The 23,134-nt window shown below is 44.4% G+C and overlaps 1 protein-coding gene across 1 annotated transcript in view; it reads right to left on the reverse strand.

Moving 5' to 3' along the window:
- LOC126100337 (glucose dehydrogenase [FAD, quinone]) overlaps nucleotides 1-19,369 on the reverse strand; it is a 121,143-nt gene extending 101,774 nt beyond the window's left edge. The window contains exon 1 of the mRNA XM_049910950.1: nucleotides 19,240-19,369. The gene's annotated coding sequence lies outside the window, so the exon portion shown is untranslated. The remainder of the gene's footprint in view (nucleotides 1-19,239) is intronic.
- Nucleotides 19,370-23,134: the final 3,765 nt, after the last annotated feature.

Raw genomic sequence — 23,134 nt, forward strand, 5'->3', positions numbered from 1 at the left:
GTGTCTACATGAGGTTTATTCTTATTCTTATGACCTGCCGCCGCCGTCGGGTCATTAAGCCCCTAGCATCTTCCTTCCTTCCTTCCTTCGAACGAAACCCGAAGTCTCTCCCTCATCTAGGAGCCCAAAGGTCGACTTTTTTCTTTCACTAATCGTCCGGCTAAGAAACTCGATGGGCAGTAGACTAACTCATATGTTCAAGCATTAGATTAAGCCTTTTCCTGTGGTTTTCGTCAATACCGAACGTGAAAAAATGATTCTCTAATAGAGGAACCGTCCTAGGTTTATCGAGCTTGTGGTCCGTCTCTAGCCATGCTTACGAAGCGAGTTACGAAAATACTGAACACGAAAATGGGATGACTTTCATTCAAGTTGCTCTTCTCCCCTTCCACGTCCCCTGGACACAAGTGAGTGGTTTCCGTTGAAGATCGAAATTTTCCTGCGAAGATATGCAGAGGACGTAGTGGCAGTGGAAATTTTCTTCGTTGGGATTTGCCTCCCGGATGGAAAGTGGCGATCCCCAAATGATCGTTTTCGCCAGGCCTCCGCTGTTAGAGTTTAAAACACACAGCCTCTTTTTTTGTCATGGGATGATGAGTGTTGAAAGTATTGCGTTCATCGGACACGAACGACATTAGGTTCTGGGTCTCGCTTGGTGGTACTCAAGATTTGTAGACTTTGTTTCTCCTTATCCATTTTTGTCATTGCGTGTTTACCGATGAGGGCAGAAACACCTTGTTATACTGCATGTGCGCTCCCTAGCCATCCATTCCAAAAAATACACGGCTGACACGCAACAGCAAAAAGGGAAGAGACACGAGCCGAGTATTTATGTTTAAAGTAGACAGATGAAAATGGGTCGTAGTAGTAAACTTTTGACTAACTGTTAGACATACCCGTAACGTAGAACGCTCAGCTGTTGATTTATTCAGTTGTCTAGTGTCGTTAATTTTTTACGATAATACTCAGTTTGATGACGTAACTTTGTCGGATGTCGCTGTAAACTTATCCACGTGCTGTCCTCTACTCTTGAGTATCGTAACAAAACAGGACAGTGCTGGCCTTTTACGACCGAGGAAATTTTCCTGATGTCAACTGTGTGAACAGCCGTGGGGCCACTGGCCACCTAGCTATCCTTAATTCATTGACCTTTTCGATTTTGCTGACTAGGGAGAAAGTAATATTTCATTGTTGGACACAAAAGACAAATCACTTTTCAGTTTTTCTGTACTAATGTTGTTTGTCTTCGTGGACGTGCGTTCGAGTATCAAGCTTCATATCCAAACATCTGATGATAATCGATCCAAGGTTGGTTGCATGATGTTATTCTGGCAGTTATTGTGACTTTTATTTCTCTCATTCATCACACGTGAAAAATTATCAAGTTGAGTATTTCCTGTTTCGTGTCCCGGTGTTGGTCATCTTGTAACTAGCTGGGCGCGGTTCCCCTCAGCAGAACCACAAAATAAGGCGACGCAGTGGCCAAAGCAGTGAGTCATATTCGGGACAAGCGGGCTGCAAATCCCTGGACAGGTGTCGTATTTAAAGTTTTCCGTGATTTCCAAACGCCATCTAATGAACTCTGGAATGATGCTTGTAATTTTCGTCCAATTACTTCACCGTCGATGTGCCGCTGATCTACAACGTTGCTCCTTTTCCAGTAGCATTATGCGCCCGGGGCACTGTCTTATTACTTATTAGCGTCAACGGTCCAGCTGGTGACTACTTTAGGATTTTGAATAGAACGCGTGTTACTGTTCCGGCAGTCACACGGAGATTTTCAGAAACCTTCAGACTGCAGTCGAATGTGATACTTACTGAGTAACTACATATGTATTTTTCTATAAAAATAGTAAATGAAAAATTCTAACAGTTGCGGTAAATATACTACCTGCGCGTAATAATACCTCTCTCAATGTCTGACATACTCAGGACTCGTGCAAGAAGGACGTTTAAATGTGCTGCTAGAACCTGGACATTCACTTTTCTAGGCCGCTCTAGGTTTCTGCTGCTCTCTTTAGTTTTGTTTGTCTAGAGCGCACATTATGCTAAGGAGGACAACATTTAAATGAGCTGCCAGAACCTGTACGTCCAGTTGTCTAGGCAGCTCTAGCTTCCTGCTGCGCTGGTCTGAAGGCCAGACGTGGACTTTCAGGTATCACTACGATCGCGTTACGCCGATGCAGAAACAGCTCCCCCCGGTCACCGACACCTAGCTACTTTACTGCAAGCACAACTAGACTCAGACCACCTCATTTTCCACTTCGAAATGAATAAAACATTTGTAACGGTTGCAGATGTAAACAATAGTATCCCTTAGCATCGACCGGATCCTTTCGGAAGCTCTACTCGTTATTTAATAGAAATTAAGTCTCCAGTTACGGAAAAAATAATAAGACGTTCTTTATAAATCATAAGATTGGCCTCGCATATGTTTCAAGGATCGTGTATGTCGAACAGGCTGTTTTCTCGTCACAAGTCACATCATTCTACTGTTAAAGAATGCGAGCTGGAATTTTTTAAACGTCGGCATTCGCAATAATTTATATTTTCACTTGCACCGAGTAGAGTTACGATCCATATCTCTAAAGACAGATTTATAAAGTGTCCAGGGATTACTGCTACTGACTTACATGCTTATTGTCAACACAGTCACGGTGGTCGTGTATCTTAACGAACGAATCAATAAATAAATGCGTGGATGAATCAGTGGATGAATAAATAAGTGAATGAATGAACTGATGACTTAATAAGTTAATGAAGTTGTTATCAACTTGACGGTTTGTTTGGACACCACAGTTGTTTACTGTGCCTCGCCCCGTATGATATGGTAGTTCTTCCTTCGCTTGACATGTGTAATTTCTCATATACAGATAGCTGCGAGAGATGAAAGAAATGATAAGTATTTATGGGACGAGACTATCATATTTAGTTGTAAGGTGATTATGCTCGCTCTGACACGAAAGAAATTTCTGTTCCTGGTTCTAAGCCGGCCGGAGTGGCCGAGCGGTCCTAGGCGCTACAGTCTGGAACCGCGCTACCGCTACGGTCGCAGGTTCGAATCCTGCCTCGGGCATGGACGTGTATGCTGTCCTTAGGTTAGTTAGGTTTAAGTAGTTCTACGTTTTAGGGGACTGATAACCTCAGCAGTTAAGTCCCATAGTGCTCAGAGTCATTTGAACCTAGTTCTAAACGCAGAAACTGTGATAGACACAATTAAACTTTGACACATTGAAACTATATGACGAATCTAGATTCGAACCGCAGACCTTCGCTTTTCGAGAACATCGTTTTGTCTACTCGGTCACATTAATACCCTCCAAGTTCCACCCATAGCAGGAATTTGTCAGTACTTCCCGAGCTTTCGCCACAGGAGCGTGTGCCGTTTCATCGGATCCTCCCTGGCCCAGAAGTTCATTCACGGTCGACCGCTACCAAAGGCCGTGCGATGCCCTCAGTGAGTGAGCCATCCCAAGCCATTCCCCGTCGCGGAACGTCTTTCAACAACTACAGTGCTCAAAAATGTGCTGTTAATACAAAGATACAAATGCAGACGCAGTCAAATTGAAATAAATTATACGTCTTAATCTTACTAAACTGCGTGAAAACAGATACACACCTACCCTGAGAAACTCACCAACTTCCCAGAGCTGATCAGCTGCTATGGTGATGAAATATCATAAGAGAAGGATTACTCAGTTTCAAATACCCTCTTAAGTCATATCAAGCTGAATACTGCCATTGTTTTGTAAATAAATCCATGGCTGACGTCTTTCCCACTATAAGGCTGAACGTTTCTAAAGACCGGCTCTTCGAAAAGAAGTTAAGAGCATCACCATTACCCACCTCTCCTCCTCCTACATGCCCGCATCTCGTGGTCGTGCGGTCGCGTTCTCGCTTCCCACGCCCGGGTTCCCGGGTTCAATTCCCGGCGGGGTCAGGGATTTTCTCTGCCTCGTGATGGCTGGGTGTTGTGTGATGTCATTAGGTTAGTTAGGTTTAAGTAGTTCTAAGTTCTAGGGGACTGTTGACCATAGATGTTGAGTCCCATAGTGCTCAGAGCCATTTGAACCATCCTCCTACATTTTCTCAGAACAGGTCTCAAGCCATAGAAAAAAAGGTTAAGAAAATGGTGACTCAGCCACGATGTAACATTTCACCTGTGAACATAGATCAGATTCAAATGTTCAAAAGTGTGGGACGTCCTGTGGGACCAAACTGCTGAGGTTATCGATCCCTAGTCTTACACACTACTTAAACTAACTTATGCTCAGAACAACACATACACGCATGCCTGAGGGAGAACTCGAACCTCCGGCGGGAGGGGCCACGCAGTCCGTGACATGGCGCCTCAAACCGCTCGGCCACTCCGCGCGGCATACATCAGATTAATAATTTTTCTTTCCTCCTGGAAGTTGACAGATTAAAAATTACTTTACCAGCTTTATTTTATGTACTTTACCTAAAGTGTCGGTCATTGGTAAGTTCGTACTGCAGCTCACATGAGACAAGGACTGATGAAGCAAGGGTGCTGTCTGTCTGCCATACTGTTTAAAATGTATGTGCAGAAGGCACTGGATCAATGCTTCAGAAAGTGCATGGGCATGAGGATTGAATTAGCTAACCAGTGTACGTACACACTTTTCTCTGCTGATGGTCATATCGTTGCAGCAAACGATGAAGAGGATATATCTTACATGATTGGGAAACTGTTGGAAGAGTGTAAAAAGTGAGGTTTGATAATGAATTTTGAGTAGGTGGAATATGTATGTTGCGGCGGAGAAGAGGGAAGTAACTTGAATATTGGCGGACATGTTATCAAAGAGTTTAAGTACCTAGGTAGTATCCCGTCACGTGATGCAAGATCTGACACAGATATCCAACAGTGGATCAGGCAGGGAAGGCGGCTATCCAAAAATCAAATCCTGTAGTTTGGTCCTCAAAAATGAGTTTTAAGGTTAAAATGCATCTATACAAATACATGGTTAAACCAAATAAAAGCATTGGGAGTGAGCGCTGGGAACTCACAGAAAGAAAAAGAAGAGAGTTGGAGCTTTAGGAATGGACCACTTGAGAAAAGCATGTAGAGAATTTCGTGACTTGACCACATAAAAAATGAGGGGATAAGAGAAGGAACACAGACTCATTATAGTATTCCGGATAGAATAAAAGATAGACGGCTAGGACGGTTTGGGCATGTCAAAAGATTGGACGAAAATAGATGGCTCAAGATGGTACTTTCATGGGAACCTCCCTGAAGGAGAGGAACAGGAAGACCTCCGGAAGTGTCGCTAAGTGGTGTCCAAGAAGCGATGAGGAAGAACGTCTTGGTCGAGACGTTTGGCGACGTAGATGTGGTATTTGCCGACAGCTGTAGGACCCCCGCAGCAAAAAGAACTAACATCCCTGAAATGGAATGAATGTGAGATGGAATGATACCAGTGCAAACCACCAGATGTGCTGGACTCGCACCGTTAGAGTTTAGATTATCGGAGCGTGCCCCCAGGCCTAACACAAACTTTCATTGACAGTTACGTTTCTGCTAATGAACGCTACCAGTAGAGATTTGTCTTGGAAGGTGTATGGGAATGGCACCACTAGGAGAACGGAATGTGTGGGGGACTGTGGTGTCGCTTGCCGCATTACACGCATGTACACCCGTGTGTAAATGGTGCTCGTGATAAGCGGGAAATCTGATCCCGGTCTTGCACAGACTTTCAGTTGCAGCTACGTACCTATTAAATCTAATTCTGCCCTGTGTCCTTGCACATTCCCGTCATCTGCTATTGTGTATCTTTCGGTGACACTGGTGCTTTTGAGACGAGTACTCGCTGCGAAATAACAGCAATTGTGAGGGACAGCCTTGAGCGGCATGGCTGATTACTGTAGTGATAACGGGAACACACGCAGTGCATTCAGGAAGTGTCTCTTCTTCTCCCCACCTCCCCCCCCCTCCCGCCATTTGTAATAGAGTGTCATTAGGGAGTTGCAAATGTGCGCAGTCGTTAAGCGAACTTTGAAGCGTGTGTCTGGTTGCTGGAGTCAAGACAGCTGCCTTGTTTCTTCAACGGAGACAGCGAATAATCTAGCAAATATTCCACGTACGCCACATTTTGTCTTCTCTTATCTGAACTGATTATGAAGTTAGCGTTTTTTACTTCAAAACTAAGCGGTGATCCACAGATACTGTCGCCAAAAGCGTGCAGCAGACTTTCTGCCTTACACGAAGGAAACGCCAGTACGTCGTTTGAGGACAATCGCGCTGAGGTGCAGGGGCCAACACCTTCAGAGGGAGTCTGCCAACAAGTAGCAACAGAGGGAAAATAGCATTTCACTTACATCACACTCCGCAAGCCAACTAATGGTGTGTGGCAGAAGGTACTTCCGATACCACTATCTGATCCCTCCAACCCTGTTCCACTCCCGAATGATGTGTGGCAAGAATGATTGTCGGTAAGCCTCTGTATTGGCTCCAGTTCCTGGAATTTTCTCCTCGTGGTCAATACGCGAGATCTATCTGTGTATATGTGTGTGTGTGGGGGGGGGGGGGGGGGAAGCAATATGTTATCCGACGCCTCCCGAAAAGTGCTGTTGTCCCGAAATTTCTGTGGTAAATCTCTCCGTGATGCACAACGCCTCCCTTGTAACGCCTGGCAGTGGAGTTTGTTCAGCATTTCCGTATTGCTGTCTCACCAACTACACGATCCCGTGAGGAAACGCGCCGTTCTTCGCTATATCTTCTATATGTCATCTATCAGTCCTACCTGATAGAGATCCCAGATAGATGAACAGTACTCAAGAAGCGGGCGAACAAGCGCCTTATAAGCGACTTCCTTCGTGGATGAGTTACACTTCCTTAAGATTCTGAGTCTGGTGTCTGCTTTTCCATCTATCTATTTCATATGGTCATTCCACTTAAGGTCGCTCTGGATAGTTACACCTAGATATTTTACAGCAGACGCTGTCTCAAGCTGTTTGTCATCACTGATGTACCCATACAGTAGTGGATTTCTTTTCCTGTGTATGCGCAATATGTTACATTTATTTACGTTCAGGGTCAACTGCCAGAGTCTGCACCGTTCACCAATCCTCTGCAGGTCGTTCTGCAAATTCTTACTATCTTCTTGCGGTGCTACTTTGGTATAGACAACAGTATCATGTGCGAATAGCGTTAAAGAGCATCTGACACCTTCTACTAGATCATTTATACATACTGTGAACAGCAACGGTCCTATCACATTTCCCTGTGGTACTCCGGATATTACCTTTACATCTGTCGATTTAGTTCCGTTAAGAGCGACGTGTTGAGTTCTATCTGCAAGAAAGTCTTGAATCCAATCGCAATTTTGCTCCGATACCCCGTAATCTCGTCTTTTTTTTTTCATTAAACGGCAATGCGGGACGGTGTCAAATGCCTTACTGAAATCAAGGAGCACGGCATCAACCTGAGCGCCATTGTCCACTGCACTGTGGATCTCATGGAGGAACAGGGCGAGCTGAGTTTCGCCGGATCTCTGAGGAATCCATGTTGATTTTTATAGAGGACACGTTCATTTTCCAAGAGCGTGATAATTCTTGAGCATAAAACATGTTCCATATTTATAGAACAGATTGACGCCAACGGTATATGTCTATAATTGTGTGGATCTGTCTTACGGCCTTTCTTAAAAACGGGAATATCCTACGCTTTTTTCCAGTCGTTAGGTACCTTTCGTTGCTCAAGCGATCTACGATAAATTACAGCTAGAAGGGGAGCAAGTTCTTTCGCGTAATCTTTGTAGAATCTTGTAAGTATTTCATCTGGTCCTGACGCCTTTGCACTACTGAGCGAATTTAGTTGCTTTGCAATTCTGCGATCTATTATGTCAATATCTTCCATTTAGACGTTCCTACGACGATCGAAAGGAGGGACAGTGTTGCATTACAGTCTTTCGCGGTGAAACAACTTCGGAAGACCGAATTCAGCATTTCGGCCTTCTGTTATCTTCCGTTTCGGTGCCTGTGTGGTCACTGAGAGAATGAATAGACGATTTTTGACGCACTTACTGATTTTACATATGACCAAAATCTCTTAGCGTTTTTAAATCAGGTCGGTTTACATCGTCTTACTTTCAGAATGATTCAACGCGTCTGTCCTAGCTGTCCTTACCCTCATTTTCGCTTCGTTCAGCTTTTGTTTGTCAGCTAGGTTTTTACTTTTCTCGAATCTGAGATGAAGTGCTCGTTGTTTACGTAGCGCTTTTCTAACACACAGTCGCGGAGTGATTATAAAATCTTTGAATACGTCGTCAAGCGTGGAACGAAAAGGAAATGCGCTGCGCGCTCTCCGTGACGCACTGCAGACGAGCACCGTCCATTGTGGTGACTTTACCCTGTGGCCTTGGAAGGAGGAGTGGACAACTTGTGAGCCCAGGAAAAGAACACAAGGCGAGCGTCGCAGCTTTGGGTCTCTTGTTCTCTCTTGCCTCTGTTGTCTACACCACTAGCCAGTGCGAAATCAGACAGTGCCCTACCGCTCTCGTGATGCACTTGAGGACAAGAAACCGGATCTTGCAATAGTGAACGACTTCATATGTCGCACATCACTCGGTATAGACTGCATTCTTTGCTGGCCTTTTTTTGTTGCCCTGAAAGTCCCTTCGCTGCTTGACAGATTCCTAAGAAGACGCTGCAAGGCTGACCTTAGGTTTTTCTACTGTCTATCAGATTATAGGTTGCCACGAACGTTTGTGATGAGTTGGAAAAACTGTGTGATGGACCCTAACGTGAATCCGAATAGCTGCCATTCGCAAAGTGGACAATTTGTGCACCTGTCGACGAGGAGAGTTAATCTATGACTGTCACTTATTCACCGCCATAATTGTTCAAGTCACGAGATCGAGTCCTTAGTCCGGCACACGCTTGTGACTTGCGCTAAATGTATACCGCAGTCTATACTAAAAAACAGAAAATGTCGTCTCAGTAAGACAGCAAAGACAGCAGTTCTTTCTCGCCGTTACTAGTTTTGCAGCGTAGTGAGAGTATGTTGTTGGAGCTTGGAAGGTACGGAATTTGATAAGCGAGATGCTAAAACTTTGAGCCGGTCCGCGATGCTTATTCGACTAGCACAATTTTTAGCGCACTCTGTGCGAATAGCAACAGTCCTGGTTCCAATTCTGGTCTGACACACAGTTGTAACTTGTCACAAATTTTCGCTCAAAACCTTTTCCTTAGAATGCCGTACTGTCAGGCATCTCGATGCCATAGGGTGATTTAAATTACTGAATGATTTTAAAAAAAATGTAAGCATATGACTTGTTGTGTGATTGCTTATTGTAAGGCTGTTGCAGTACAATGTAATCAAACACTATTTCCAGAAAGTTTCATATATTCTGTCGACTGTTTTCGACCCATCACTGGTCATTGTCGGGTAGTATAAAAATTTGTGTCCGGAGTGAATTTTCGAGTCTACATCCGTAACCGAGTGATCAGCACGTCGGTCTCTCATGCGGAGGACCCGGGTTCCTTTCCCGTTACTGTTAGAGATTTTTTTCCCTTAGTGAGAGGAGTGGAACTTGGTGCACTCAGCCCCGTGACGCCTGTTAAGTAGCTACTTGGATCAGAGTTACACACGTGAATTCAGCCTGGCCGTAAGCAGCGTCTACTTCGAACTAGTCTTTAGAATAAATCGTGTGCCATTTGGAGCCACTGTTCGATAACACTGTAAATAAATACACACATACAACTCGAAGGGGAATGTTTATGAAACGTTGACACTTCAACTAGTGCTTATCGCAGAAACAGAGACGACGACGACGACGACGACGACGACGACGATTTCGCGCTGCCAGTGTCACGCTATAATTCGGTTCATCGTTAACCAAGACAACATGACTGCGTTATCCACACACCACATGTTGCACCTGATTGAATAGCGGCAAAGAGACAGTGTTCCTGCGGTTAGGCGGACGTGTGGACCGGAATGTGGTGGTCTTGCTCCTCGAGCGACGTTAATTCGATGTCAAAGAAAAGGACATGGCGGAAAGTTCAAATGGCTGTGAGCACTATGGGACTTAACATCTAAGGTCATCAGTCCCCTAGAACTTAGAACTACTTAAACCTAACTAACCTAAGGACATCACACACATCCGTGCCCGAGGCAGGATTCGAACCTGCGGCCGTAGCAGCAGCGCGGTTATAGACTGAAGCGCCTACAACCGCTCGGTCACAACGGCCGGCGCGGCGGTAAGTCAACGTTAAGTGAAGGTACAATTAAGATTTCCTCGGAGTCTGCATCCATCTCTTCGCAAATACCAGCTTCAGTATGTGAAGACTGTTGGAGAACCACTGACAATCGTTGTGTGAAAAAAAAAAAAGGAAACCACCTTAACGGTATTTCACAGTCGAGCAACTTTGTGGACATTGTGGAAACGGAGGGGGATTCGCCAGAGCGAACCTGTAAGTAGCGTGAAGGAACATGCAGGAACAGCAGCTGTCACAAAGTCCGTACACGGTCATCCGAGATAGATCGCGCTGTCGCTGTCTCGTTCACCAAGAGAACTATCATACGAACAGTGACAGTGTAGCGGAGGCCGAAGGGACAACCGTTAATGTCACACCTTACGCCGGAGGGAGGAGCAGCAAGGGTTAACCTTCCAACAAGATAGCACTTCGTCACATTAGCTTCCAGGGGTTCACATATCGACACGTGCCAGGTCGACCGACACACCATCTTTTAAAAATGGCTGCACCCCTTGCAGCATATCTGCATGTGATTTATGTCTGTGTAGCCTCATAAAGGACATACTTTAACCCGACTTAATGCAGCGCCGTTGCCGGAATTGAGTAGGTGGCTTCCCACAGCAATGAAGAAGACATACCAAACCCATGTCAGGGAGGCAGGGGGTTGACGAGAGTGCGACTTTACTCCTAGAAAAGAAGGAAGGTTAGGATTCAACGTCTCGTCGGCGATCAGGTCTTCAGGGAGACGAAGTGCGAGCTAGGCTTGGGAGAGGATACGTAAGGAAATAGACTGCGCGCTAGTCACAGGAAACAACCCAGCAGTTGCGGTGATGATTGGCAGAAAGCATAGAAAACTAAATGTTGATGGCCTTACGGGGATTAGAGACCCTGATTTTACTGAGACCTGTCTCTCAACCAGTGCACAGCTACTCTCTAGATACCTCTTGAATTAGTAACATGGTGTGCATAAGGTCAGTGCAAAATCTTCTAAGGTTGTTCCCTCAGACTTTACGATGAATGGAAGTTCAGTTCTGATGAAACTGTGGAATAATTTGTAGTCGCTCTCTATTTCAAAACGGGTGGTCCTAAAGTGTTTGTAATACAAGAAAACGACGACGACGACGACGACGATTGGGTTTGGCATTAGAAATGAGCTTTTACAACTTTGACTGTGGGTTTCTTCCCCCTATCTCACGCCTGGCGCTGCTCAAACGTGCACGAATTTGCCACAGAGCATTATTTGTTTGTCGCTAAAGTCGAGGAGAGTTGGGTTGCAGCAACGTGTTCGGTGAGGAGCGATAACTGGGGCCGCCCGTTACTAAATAACAAAGGCATCTGCTAAGTGCAGACGTGACAGTGCCGTGACAAGAGAAACTGATTGCATGGCCCAAATTTATCATGATACGTGACACCGCGTGGATGCAGAACGGCTGCACGGCGTTGACTTGAGGTGAAGCTGATGTACAAGGTGTTCCACATAACGTGAACTCCCTCAAAGTGTTAAAAGGATGACACTGAATTGCCTTACTCTGCACCAAGTAAACGCACCGTTGATCAGATCAAAGAGTCGAATCCACAACTTCTCACCGTTGAGAGAGGAGAAATATTTTAAGGAGCGGTCCCATCGGCTACGAGGCGGAGTGCAACCTTGGGTAGGATCAGCCTTTAGAAGGAAACTTGTCGCGTGCCTTTAGAGGAACCGTCCCGACAGTTGTCTTTAAGCGATTCAGGGAAACTAAGGAAAGCCTGTATTTGGATGATCAGGCCGCGAAATTGAATTCTCATGAATGCAAGTCCGGTACTTTGCTACTGTAGCATATCGCTCTGTGAGATATGTAGTATATCCCTGCCAAACTTATTTTCGTACTCTTACCGTGTACCGTGATTGTTAGATGTATATACCACCGCTTATACTAATAATATGTTACGAGGTTCATTCCTTGACAGAGAACTGTTAACGTGTCGCCTAGTCACACGAATAACGGTACACATTGTTTCGCTCTGATGATCTTCGCATGTAGCGCAAAGAGCTCCTAGGTATGTGCAAAGAACTATGCAGGGTGTTTTCGTTTATTAACACTTGCCTTTTTCCCCTGCACTCATCGGTAGTGAAGCGAATGGTAAACGGAAAATAGTGACAATTATCATTACGAACTGCTAAAAGGGCTACACAACTTGAAAGGCTTCCCAGAACAATTTCCGGCAACTATTAGATTAGTGCGAGGGTCAGCAGGTAGGTATGCAGCTCGATGTGCCATTTCTGTGTTTTCACTCGTAACGTAGTCATTTCAGAGATTTTCTCGAAAAAGCTTTTACTTAAATGATTTGTTTAGCTCCTAAAGTGCTATTCCATATTAAGTGATGTGAGTAGATTATTTTAGCAAATGTATATGTCAAGTAACAAACCCCAGATACGCTCATTGTTGAAATATGTCATCTTTTACAAGCGTCAACAGTTACCAGGAATTTAACTACGATCCTCACTTTTACATGGGAGCTTTCATTAGCTTAAACAGTTACAAGAATTTAACTGCGTTCATCGCACAGCCTGCAGTGCTTCGTAATGACCTGCAAAGGAAGACACTGCGCCACTTTGACATCAGAGGCAATCAGAAAGACGTAGTATTGGCACGTGTAAAGATGTAGCACCACTTTCTGAACTATTGTAAAAGTGTAACGATAATAGTGACGAGTTTACTGTGTTGTTTCCAATAAATACGTGTGATGGTAAATAAGGTTTCATTTTAACAATTTAAATTTGTCGTTGTATTTGCACCTGCAGCGCTGTGCAACGATTGCACTCCTGAAGGAGCCGGCCCGAGTGGCCGAGCGGTTCTAGGCGCTGCAGTCTGGAACCGCGCGACCGCTACGGTCGCAGGTTCGAATCCTGCCTCGGGCATGGATGAGTGTGATATCCTTAGGTTAGTTAGGTTTAAGTAGTTCTAAGTTCCAGAGGACTGATGACCTCAGATGTTAAGTCTCATAGTGCTCAGAGCCATTTGAACCATTTGAACTCATGAAGGAAAGCACAATAGATAAATCTGAAGATTACACGAAACTTTCTACCTCGTTAAAGTTTCGGCTGCTGCAACTGAACATATCCGTGTTACGGTGGAACTGTTTTAGGTCGCCATGTGCACACAAAAAATTTTCAGAACGGCAGCGCGTCTTTCCTAAATTTCACGTTACGAATTGATGTGTTTGTTCTGCAGCTGATGCTCGCTAATTCTTTCTTAATATCCGTATACCCGCATACGGGATATATTCGAACGGGACTAAGCGAGAGTTCAAGGGACCAGGATTTATTTTCTCGCTTGTGCAGTGTTTCTGCAAACAGGCCTAGCAGATACGCGTTGCACATAGGGAGGTTTCAGAAGACAGAAGAAACAGAATAAGAGATATCCGTGCCATGAAGAAATATTGTAATAAATTGTAACGTAACTGTAATACCTAAGATATCTGTCAGTTACCTTAGTTTTTACATTCTGGAATTTTGAAGACGTTTTCAAGCTCATATATCTTGCCAATAACTGGCTGGTAAGTATCCGTTGAAAATTTATAAAATCTATGACATAAATCTGTGTCATAAATCATCACTTGTCTACTCATTAGTCTTTGTTCTCTAAAGCACTGAAAGCACCGACACCCTAGTGAGAAGTATCATCCATGCCAGTACTTCTCCAACCTTTCGGAATGTACGTAACGCACAGTATTTACCCGGGATGTGTACAAATAATGAAAGATTCGTTTTATCGAAGTAAGAAAATGTGTAACTATATATAATGACTGTAGGTAAATTGAGTTACTTACGGCATTTCCTGGATATTGCCCTCACTTGCGCTCGTGGAAAGGCTAATAGTGTCACAGAGGGTCTGTCGTGAAACAACTGGCAACGGAGCTCACATATATTGCTTTCTCACTGCTGCAGGTTCGAATGTATTGAAGCGCGGAAATGAGGGAAGAGCTTGATGTGTCGAGTCACTGAATACTGCATTGACATTGATGGAAACCACCTTGCCTTGAGTATATAGTGGACGCTGTTGGAGCGTGCATTAGTACATGTCACTTAAATCACGCGCTATAAAAGTTTCGTGCCTTCTTCAATCACATAGGCATGTACGCTACGCACGGTGTGTCGTTGTCGTCGTCGTCGTCGTCGTCTTAATCCTTGATATGATTTGATCGTCTCGGCAGCGGAGATCACCAACATGCGGTAGCGCGTCAGTGCCATAACGTAGATACCCAGTTCGAATCCTGTTGGTAAAAGAAATTTTCTTTGCCAGAATGCTGTCAGCAAGCGAAGCTGAGACGGCGGCACACAGTTCTGGACCACCAGAATATGGCTCAGTGTCCTAAGGCAATTCTCAGGCTTCTCCGCAGCGTGTGGTGTGAGAGCGTGTAGCCCTTTTGTTTGCGATTCCTGGATGAGAGAGAAGCCAATGTTGGCGGCGTCTTTGGCGCTGTTCGAAAGTGTTAGCTGCAGCTGATTTCTTCCCCTCTCTTCCTGTTGTCTCGATAATCACTACCAAGAAAATAACACAGAAACAATCAGCTAGATACAGTTACACATAGTACACGCGACGTAGTTATATGTATTACGCTCTATGTACTGGCTGGTGAAAGGCTTTGGTTAGCCGCGCGCAATAGGATTTTCCAAGAGTGCACTGCGGTATATTCAACAGTTTTTTACAGTGCTTAGTACTGGAATTTAGCTATACATAGCATATTTTGTCCACTGCTGCTACGCAATTGCAAGGAAATGATACCCCACTCTCACTCACACCCATATGTACATGTACTGCCAATTTAACAGTGGTTAATGGAATTGGCTCTTCGTTCGAGCGGAAAAAAACGGAAAAAAGAGACAAGACGTTGAGAAAAGCCACATCTGTGGGTCGAATTAATACGTAATAATCGTAATAAGTTAAAAGTTCCGTTGCTCATACAGTCAAGGTTATGAACTCAAAAGTGTTTCCTTTACAGTAGTTGGACAGATTTATTAAGTAGGATTGTATACGGTGGTATGTTGCCCATTACAGTACGTGACTATTTGCTTGATTCTTGAAAAAGTATTTTTGCTATCAGACATTTTATTTCCTGGGTATATACCAGAGTTTCATGGACGTTAACTCCATGTTGAGCCATTGCTAGGATGTGCAAACGGTGAAGTGGATTATTTCTTTCCACTGCAGTTGTTTCGGAGTGTTGCTACTAATGTCAAATCGAACTGTTGGCAAACGTCATAGGAGAATATATATACTTTAAGCTAGGATATACTAGCCTGAACTTCTCAAACATATAAATAGAAAATGTGTGTATGTACTCCACAGATAATTTTGAGTAACTTCTTTGTTGCCTAATTCGTGAGTAACCATAATGTAATATACTTCAGGACACTAATGAATGAAAGTACACAATATATTAAAAGCTCCTGGCATTTACGATAAACTGGTAAAAATTTATATCGTAAAATAAAAGTACAGTTCATGCAAATAGAAGTGAACACGGTAAACGAGATGCACAGTAGAACCCTTTCAGTCGAGCCGGCCGGTGTGGCCGAGCGGTTCTAGGCGCTACAGTCTGGAACAGCGCGACCGCTGCGGTCGCAGGTTCGAATCCTGCCTCGGGCATGGATGTGTGTGATGTCCTTAGGTTAGTTAGGTTTAAGTAGTTCTAAGTTCTAGGGGACTGATGACCTCAGATGTTAAGTCCCATAGTGCTCAGAGCCATTTTTTGAACCTTTCAGTCGATCGCCTGTATAAGACGTGTTGTCATCGAGTGAAGCGGAGTGCTCCATCAGGATACTCTCTGGGAAAACACATTCGAAGTTGGACATGCCATCAGTACAAAGCAAGTTAAAGGACAAAGTTCTTCTAGTCAAACGCGCGAAATGGTTGCATGTTTGCCGGTATATGAAGAAAATTGCTGTTCTAGGTGCTCCATTGAAACGAGTGGCCGAAGCAACTGGTGACTTGTTTGCTTTCGTTCGGTGAATTAAGAGAGAACTGGAAAGAGTCCGCCGGCCGTTGTGGCCGAGCGGTTCTAGACGCTTCACTCCGGAACCGCGCTGCTGCTACGGTCGCAGGTTCGAATCTGCCTCGGGCATGGATGTGTGTGGTGTCAAAAAATGGTTAAAATAGCTCTGAGCACTATGGGACTTAACTGCTGAGGTCATCAGTCCCCTAGAACTTAGAACTACTCAAACCTAACTAACCTAAGGACAGCACACACATCCATGCCCGAGGCAGGATTCGAACCTGAGACCGTAGCAGCAGCACGGTTCCGGACTGAAGTGCCTAGAACCGCTCGGCCACAGCGGCCGGCCTTATCCATATCGTCCAGAGTCGAATACTTTAGTGCTGATGTGGCAAGAGTCAAGAATGGCGTTTTTGAACGTAGTGTGTCCTTCAGAATGGATACGTTATTAACACCGATAAATGAACAAATTGCTTCTATAACAAAGGAAGACTAGGAAAAATGCTGTGACTACATAAGTAAAATTGAAGAGCAGTATATTTCAAGTGATGGTTTACTAGGCCAAACGCTGGAGACGATCATAAATGTGGGAAGTAGCACAGCTTCGAATAGTGATAGTCATAGTGTTAGAAATAATACTGATTCGGCAAGTGTAGACAAAAGTGACTCAACTGATGCAGATATGGCTGCTGAAAATGAAGGAACGTAATGTGGAGCATTTTCTAAACGTATTTTGTGTGTGGAAATAGTGACAGTGGAAGAGCCGTAGTATTGTATCAAACGATGAACTGCTTATTTGTAATGTGCAATTGCGTCTGGAATTTGTCTAAAGATCTGTGATCATCATCTTACGAGTGAAGCTACAGTTTACGACCAAATTGTACGTTTCACGTGGCTATGCTTGTAAAATGAACCCGCTTACATCTTCGTATGGATGCTGGCGCCGTCTGAAATCCCTTTGCTTGTCGGCTACACTGGAATACCCTTTCTTCTCTCCTGCATTTCCCCTCCTAAGCGTAAGACCGTCCTCCTCTGTTTGTATGAAGTGTAGTTCAACTTAAACCCTTTAATAGAAGCATTATTTTGCGTTAAAGTGTTCTTGAGTGTGCTCCTCCTGAAAATTGCAACTCTTGACATTATTTGCTAATTTCCTTCCGTATGTTGCATTTATCGATGGACACGCAGGATGGTCAGAAACAGTCGGAAAAGCTTGTAAGTGTGTTGCAGGATATGTAATGCTGCGATATAACTATTAATAAAAAAATCGATATGTTGCACCGTTTCAGATTTAATTAGCATTGAAGTTAGGCCATGAGGTAGCGTGCGTAATTTAAAGCGTGTGGTTTCCTCATACCAAACGAAACATAGCTTTTGGTCAGGTAGCTTAATTTGATCAGATCCGAAAACGGCACATTTTAACTGGTAAGGAACAGAGCACCTGGACGGGTCATACCTGACGGACCCTCAGATGTCTGGGCATTACCGCATTTTCAGCGCGTGCGAGTGCTTGACTGTGCGTGTGCAACCACCTGATTGGCTAAATTCAATGCTAATTGACTTGGAAACTATCCCACGTATCGAATTTTTTTCTTAACACACCTTCCTAATGAGGTAAAGCTAACTTGTAATGAAGAAAAAGAAATCCGCATACATTTCAGTGCTGATGCCTACGAAGTTACCCGATCAACACCATATATGTAAGAATGCAACTGATGTTAACATCGCAAAATAGTGTGGGGACCCAACTCCAAAACCAACGTCTGGAGCAGCGCTGCAACTTGATAAGAAGGACTGGAAGCGTTGTCTTAAATTTATGTGTTACATTCATGGCAAAAAGTGGATGGCATTTGGCTCATTAGTCTTTAGGCACAACTTGCACGAACGCCCAGGTTTACGCAAATCCGATCCTTCCACGATTTGTTATTCTTCACGTAGTCTTAGTTCGACACTTAAGCCAAAAGCTGAGGAAACGCCAGTGTTTGGCACTAAATTGATTCCTTGTTCCTAGATTTTCTGAAGCTTTTGACAACGCACCTCACAAGCGGCTTGTAATCAAACTGACTTCCTGTCAGAGAGGTCACATTTCGTTGTAGCTGATGGGAAGTCACTGAGAAAAACCGAAGAGATTTCTAACGTTTTATAAACGATTTAGGAGGCAATCCGAGCAGCTGTTTTAGGTTGTTTTTCCTGATGAAGCTATCGTTTATCGTTTATTAAAGTTATCAGAAGTTGAAAACAAATTGCAAAACGATTAGCCCTGAATAATGAAAAGTGTGAGGTCGTCCATATGAGTGCTAAACGAAATCCGTTAAAGTTCGGTTACAGGATAAATCTATCAAATCTAAAGGCCGTAAATTCAACTAAATACCTAGGATTTACAATTAAGAATAACTAAGTTGGAAAGAAAACAAGACAGCGTTTGGAGAAGGTGAACCAAAGGCGGTGTTTTATCGGCAAAACACTTGGAAGATGCAACAGATCTACTAGAGAGACTGCCTACACCACGCTTGTCCGTCCTCGGTTCAAGTAGTGCTGCGCGGTGTGGGAACCTTACCGGAGAGGATTAACGGAGTATATAGAGAAAATTCAAAGAAGGGTAGCACAATTTGTATCATCGAGAAATACAGTAGAGAGTGCAAGGATTTGGGATGGACGCCATTAAAACAAAGGCTTTTCTCGTAGCGGGGGATCTTCTCATGGAATATCAATCACCAACTTTCTCTTCCGAATGCGTAAGTATTTTGTTGATGCCGACGTACATAAGGATAACGTGCTGTTTGATAATACAATGACAGAGAAGTACTGTGAAGGCGGTTCGATGTACCTTCTCCCATGCAGTTAAGTGTAATTTGCAAAGTAGCGCTGTAGATGCAGATGTAAATCATGTCGTGATAATAAAATATGGCGTTACTATTTCCGACGAAAATCAATTTTTTCTTAAAAAAATGCATCAAAATGGGAAACCTGATAAAGTGAAACACACAGTTGACATCTGGTACGTGTCTGTGAAGACAGACAGTGAGCGGAGGAGAGGAGACTCACGGCAGAGTTGGTGGGCTCTGTGTGTCCGGGCCGCCCGCTTCGCCACCTTGTCGTGTCGTGTCCGGCGCTGTCCCGCCTGCTCCTCGGTGGTGCTGGCGAGGCGCGCTGCGCAGACGAAGGCCGCACACTGTGCCCGGCTGGCGGTCGCGTCTACCGCGCCGTACCGCCTGACGTCACGAGGACCCTCCTACCGGACGCCGCTGCGCGCACGAGAGAGGGGGGTGGGCCACACTCTACCACTGTGCCACCTCTCCTTTCCGCTGGTTCAGGAGTTGTTTTAACAGCTCGTAATGGTACCCCTGTTGGTGTTTCGGAGAACCGAGACATTACAGCGTCACAACAGAGGACACTTTAAACAATAAAAAAAGCTGAATGACACAAGCGCTTTTTCCGTTTTCCGTCGTCCCTTAGTCGCTTCTGAAGTGCACGAGTTAAGAACGGTGTTACAAGGATGTAGTTTTTCGCCCATACGGTTCATTCTGTGCATGGAAGAAGCAATTACGGAAATAAAATGAGCCAAGAGTGGAATTAAAATTCAAGGTGAAGGGATCTACATCTACATCTATACTCCGCAAGCCACCTCACGGTGTGTGGCGGAGGGTACCCTGAGTACCTCTATCGGTTCTCCCTTCTATTCCAGTCTCGTATTGTTCGTGGAAAGAAAGATTGTCGGTGCGCCTATGTGTGGGCTCTAATCTCTCTGATTTTATCCTCACGGTCTCTTCGCGAGATATACGTAGGAGGGAGCAATATACTGCTTGACTCATCGGTGAAGGTATGTTCTCGAAAATTCAACAAAAGCCCGTGCCGAGCTACTGAGCGCCTCTCTTGCAGAGTCTTCCACTGGAGTTTATCATCTCCGTAACGCTTTCGCGATTACTAAATGATCCTGTAACGAAGCGCGCTGCTCTCCGTTGGATCTTCTCTATCTCTTCTATCAACCCTATCTGGTACGGATCCCACACTGCTGAGCAGTATTCAGGCAGTGGGCGAACAAGTGTACTGTAACCTACTTCCTTTCTTTCCGGACTGCATTTCCTTAGGATTCTTCCAATGAATCTCAGTCTGGCATCTGCTTTACCGACGATCAACTTTATATGGTCATTCCATTTTAAATCAGTCCTAATGCCTACTCCCAAATAATTTATGGAAATAACTGCTTCCAGTTGCTGATCTGCTATATTGTAGCTAAATGATAAAGTATCTTTATTTCTTTGTATTCGGAGCACACTACACTTGTCTATATTGAGATTCAATTGGCATTCCATGCACCATGCGTCAATTCGCTGCAGATCCTCCTGCATTTCAGTACAGTTTTCCATTGTTACAACCTCTCGATATACTGCAGCATCATCCGCAAAAAGCCTCAGTGAACTTCCGATGTTATCCACAAGGTCATTTATGTATATTGTGAATAGCAACGGTCCTACCACACTCCCTTGCGGCACACCTGAAATCACTCTTACTTCGGAAGACTTCTCTCCATTGAGAATGACATGCTGCGTTCTGCTATCTAGGAACTCTTCAATCCAATCACACAATTGGTCTGATAGTCCATATGCTCTTACTTTGTTCATTAAACGACTGTGGGGAACTGTATCAAACGCCTTATGGAAGTCAAGAAACACGGCATCTACCTGTGAACCCGTGTCTATGGCCCTGTGAGTCTCGTGGACGAATAGCGCGAGCTGGGTTTCACATGACCGTCTTTTTCGAAACCCATGCTGATTCCTACAGAGTAGATTTCTCGTCTCCCGAAAAGTCATTATACTCGAACACAATACGTGTTCCAAAATTCTACAACTGATCGACGTTAGAGATATAGGTCTATAGTTCTGCACATCTGTTCGACGTCCCTTCTTGAAAACGGGGATGACCTGTACCCTTTTCCAATCTTTTGGAACGCTTCGCTCTTCTAGAGACCTACGGTACACCGCTGCAGGAAGGGGGGGGGGGGGGCAAGTTCCTTCGGGTACTCTGTGTCAAATCGAACTGGTATCCCATGAGGTCCAGCGGCCTTTCCTCTTTTGAGCGATTTTAATTGTTTTTCATCCCTCTGTCATCTATTTCGATATCTACCATTTTGTCATCTGCGCGACAATCTACAGAAAGAACTACAGTGCACTCTTCCTCTGTGAAACAGCTTTCGAAAAAGACGTTTAGTATTTCGGTCTTTAGTCTGTGATCCTCTGTTTCAGTACCATTTTGGTCACAGATTGTCCGGACATTTTGTTTTGATCCACCTGCCGTGATAAGTTGCCACTGATACTGACATCCTTAGTGACAGCGAAGAATACGTGCACGATCTGCTGAATGGAATCAACAGTCTAATGAGTGTTGAAAATGGGTTGAGAGTAAATCGATGAAAGACGAAAGTAATGAGAGGTAGCAGAAACGAGAATAGCGAGAAACTTTACATCACATTTGTGAATAACGAAGTAGCCGAAGATAAGGGATTCTGCTACCTGCGCAGCAAAATAACCCATGACGGGTGGAGCGAGTGGACTAGCGCTGGCAAAAAGGGCATTCCTGGCCAGGAGAAGTCGACTAGTATCAAACAAAACATGGACTGTGGGAAAACCGGAACAGAAGAGGATCGAAGCACTTGAGATGTGGTGCTACAGAAGGATGTTGAAAATTAGTTGGACTGGTAAGGTACGGGGTGACGAAGTTCTGCGCAGAAATGGCGAGGAAAGAAATGCATGGACAACACTGACAAGAACAGCGGACAGGATGGTAGAATATCTGTTAAGACACAATGGAATAACTTGCATGGTACGATAGCAAGCTGTAGAGGAAGGCACTGTAGAAGGAGACAGAGAGTGGAATACATCCAGCAAATAACTGAAGATGTAAGTTGCAACTGTTATTCTAAGATGAAGAGGTTGACACAGGAGAGGAATTCGTGTCGGGGCGCATCAAACCAGTCAGAAGTCTGATGAATGAACGAGAGCGACCTCGAACCACACCTACGCAACACAAAAACAGAAGAGGAAAGACAAACACTCAGTAGCAGTCGGCAACATTACACACTGTAGACACACTGTTCACTGTACACAGTACAAAGTGCAAGTGAAGTGTTGAAATAATGTGGTCCGTAATGCATTTATTGTACACATAAAAACAAACATGTATTACAAGCCACTAAAGGTGCTTCATGAATAAAAGAGGCATCATACCTCTGTTTTTGTTTTTGTTACGTCCTTCAGTTCGAAGACTGGTTTGATGCAGATATCCACGGTAGTTCATCTTGTGCAGGCCTCTTCATCTCGGCATAAATCTTGAGGCTTGCTTCCACTTGAACCAGCGGGCTTCGGTCTCCTCCATTTAGTCAATTTTTACCATACATTTCCCTTTCTTTTGTTTTCCTTCCTCGGCCGCGCGATCTGAGGCGCCTTGTCACGGTCCGCGCGGCTCCTTCCGTCTTAGGTTCGAGTCCTTCCTCGGGCATGGGTGTGTTCTTAGCGTAAGTTAGATTAAGTAGTGTGTAAGCTTAGGGACCGATGACCTCAGCAGTTTGGTCCCATAAGACTGTACCACAAACATCCAAATTTCCTTTTTTCTCCAATTCGATTTACTACCTCCCATCAGTTTCTCGATTTACCCATATAGTCGCCACTATTGTTCTGTAGCACCACATTTCAAGCTCCTATTCCCTAATAATATACTGCCTAATACCCACTTTTCACGCCTGTACAGAGCTACGTTCCAGACAAAGACCTCCACAGAAGACTTCCCGTCACTTAAATTTGTGTATTAGGTATTAACAAACTTTTCTGTTTGAAGAATACTTTCCTCGCTATTACCGGTCTGCATATCCTTTCTTGCTTCGGTTATCGTCAGTTAATTTGGTGACGAAACAGCAAAACTATCAACTACTATTAATGTCTCATTT

Source organism: Schistocerca cancellata, chromosome 9, assembly GCF_023864275.1.
Source record: "Schistocerca cancellata isolate TAMUIC-IGC-003103 chromosome 9, iqSchCanc2.1, whole genome shotgun sequence".
NCBI lineage: Eukaryota > Metazoa > Arthropoda > Insecta > Orthoptera > Acrididae > Schistocerca > Schistocerca cancellata.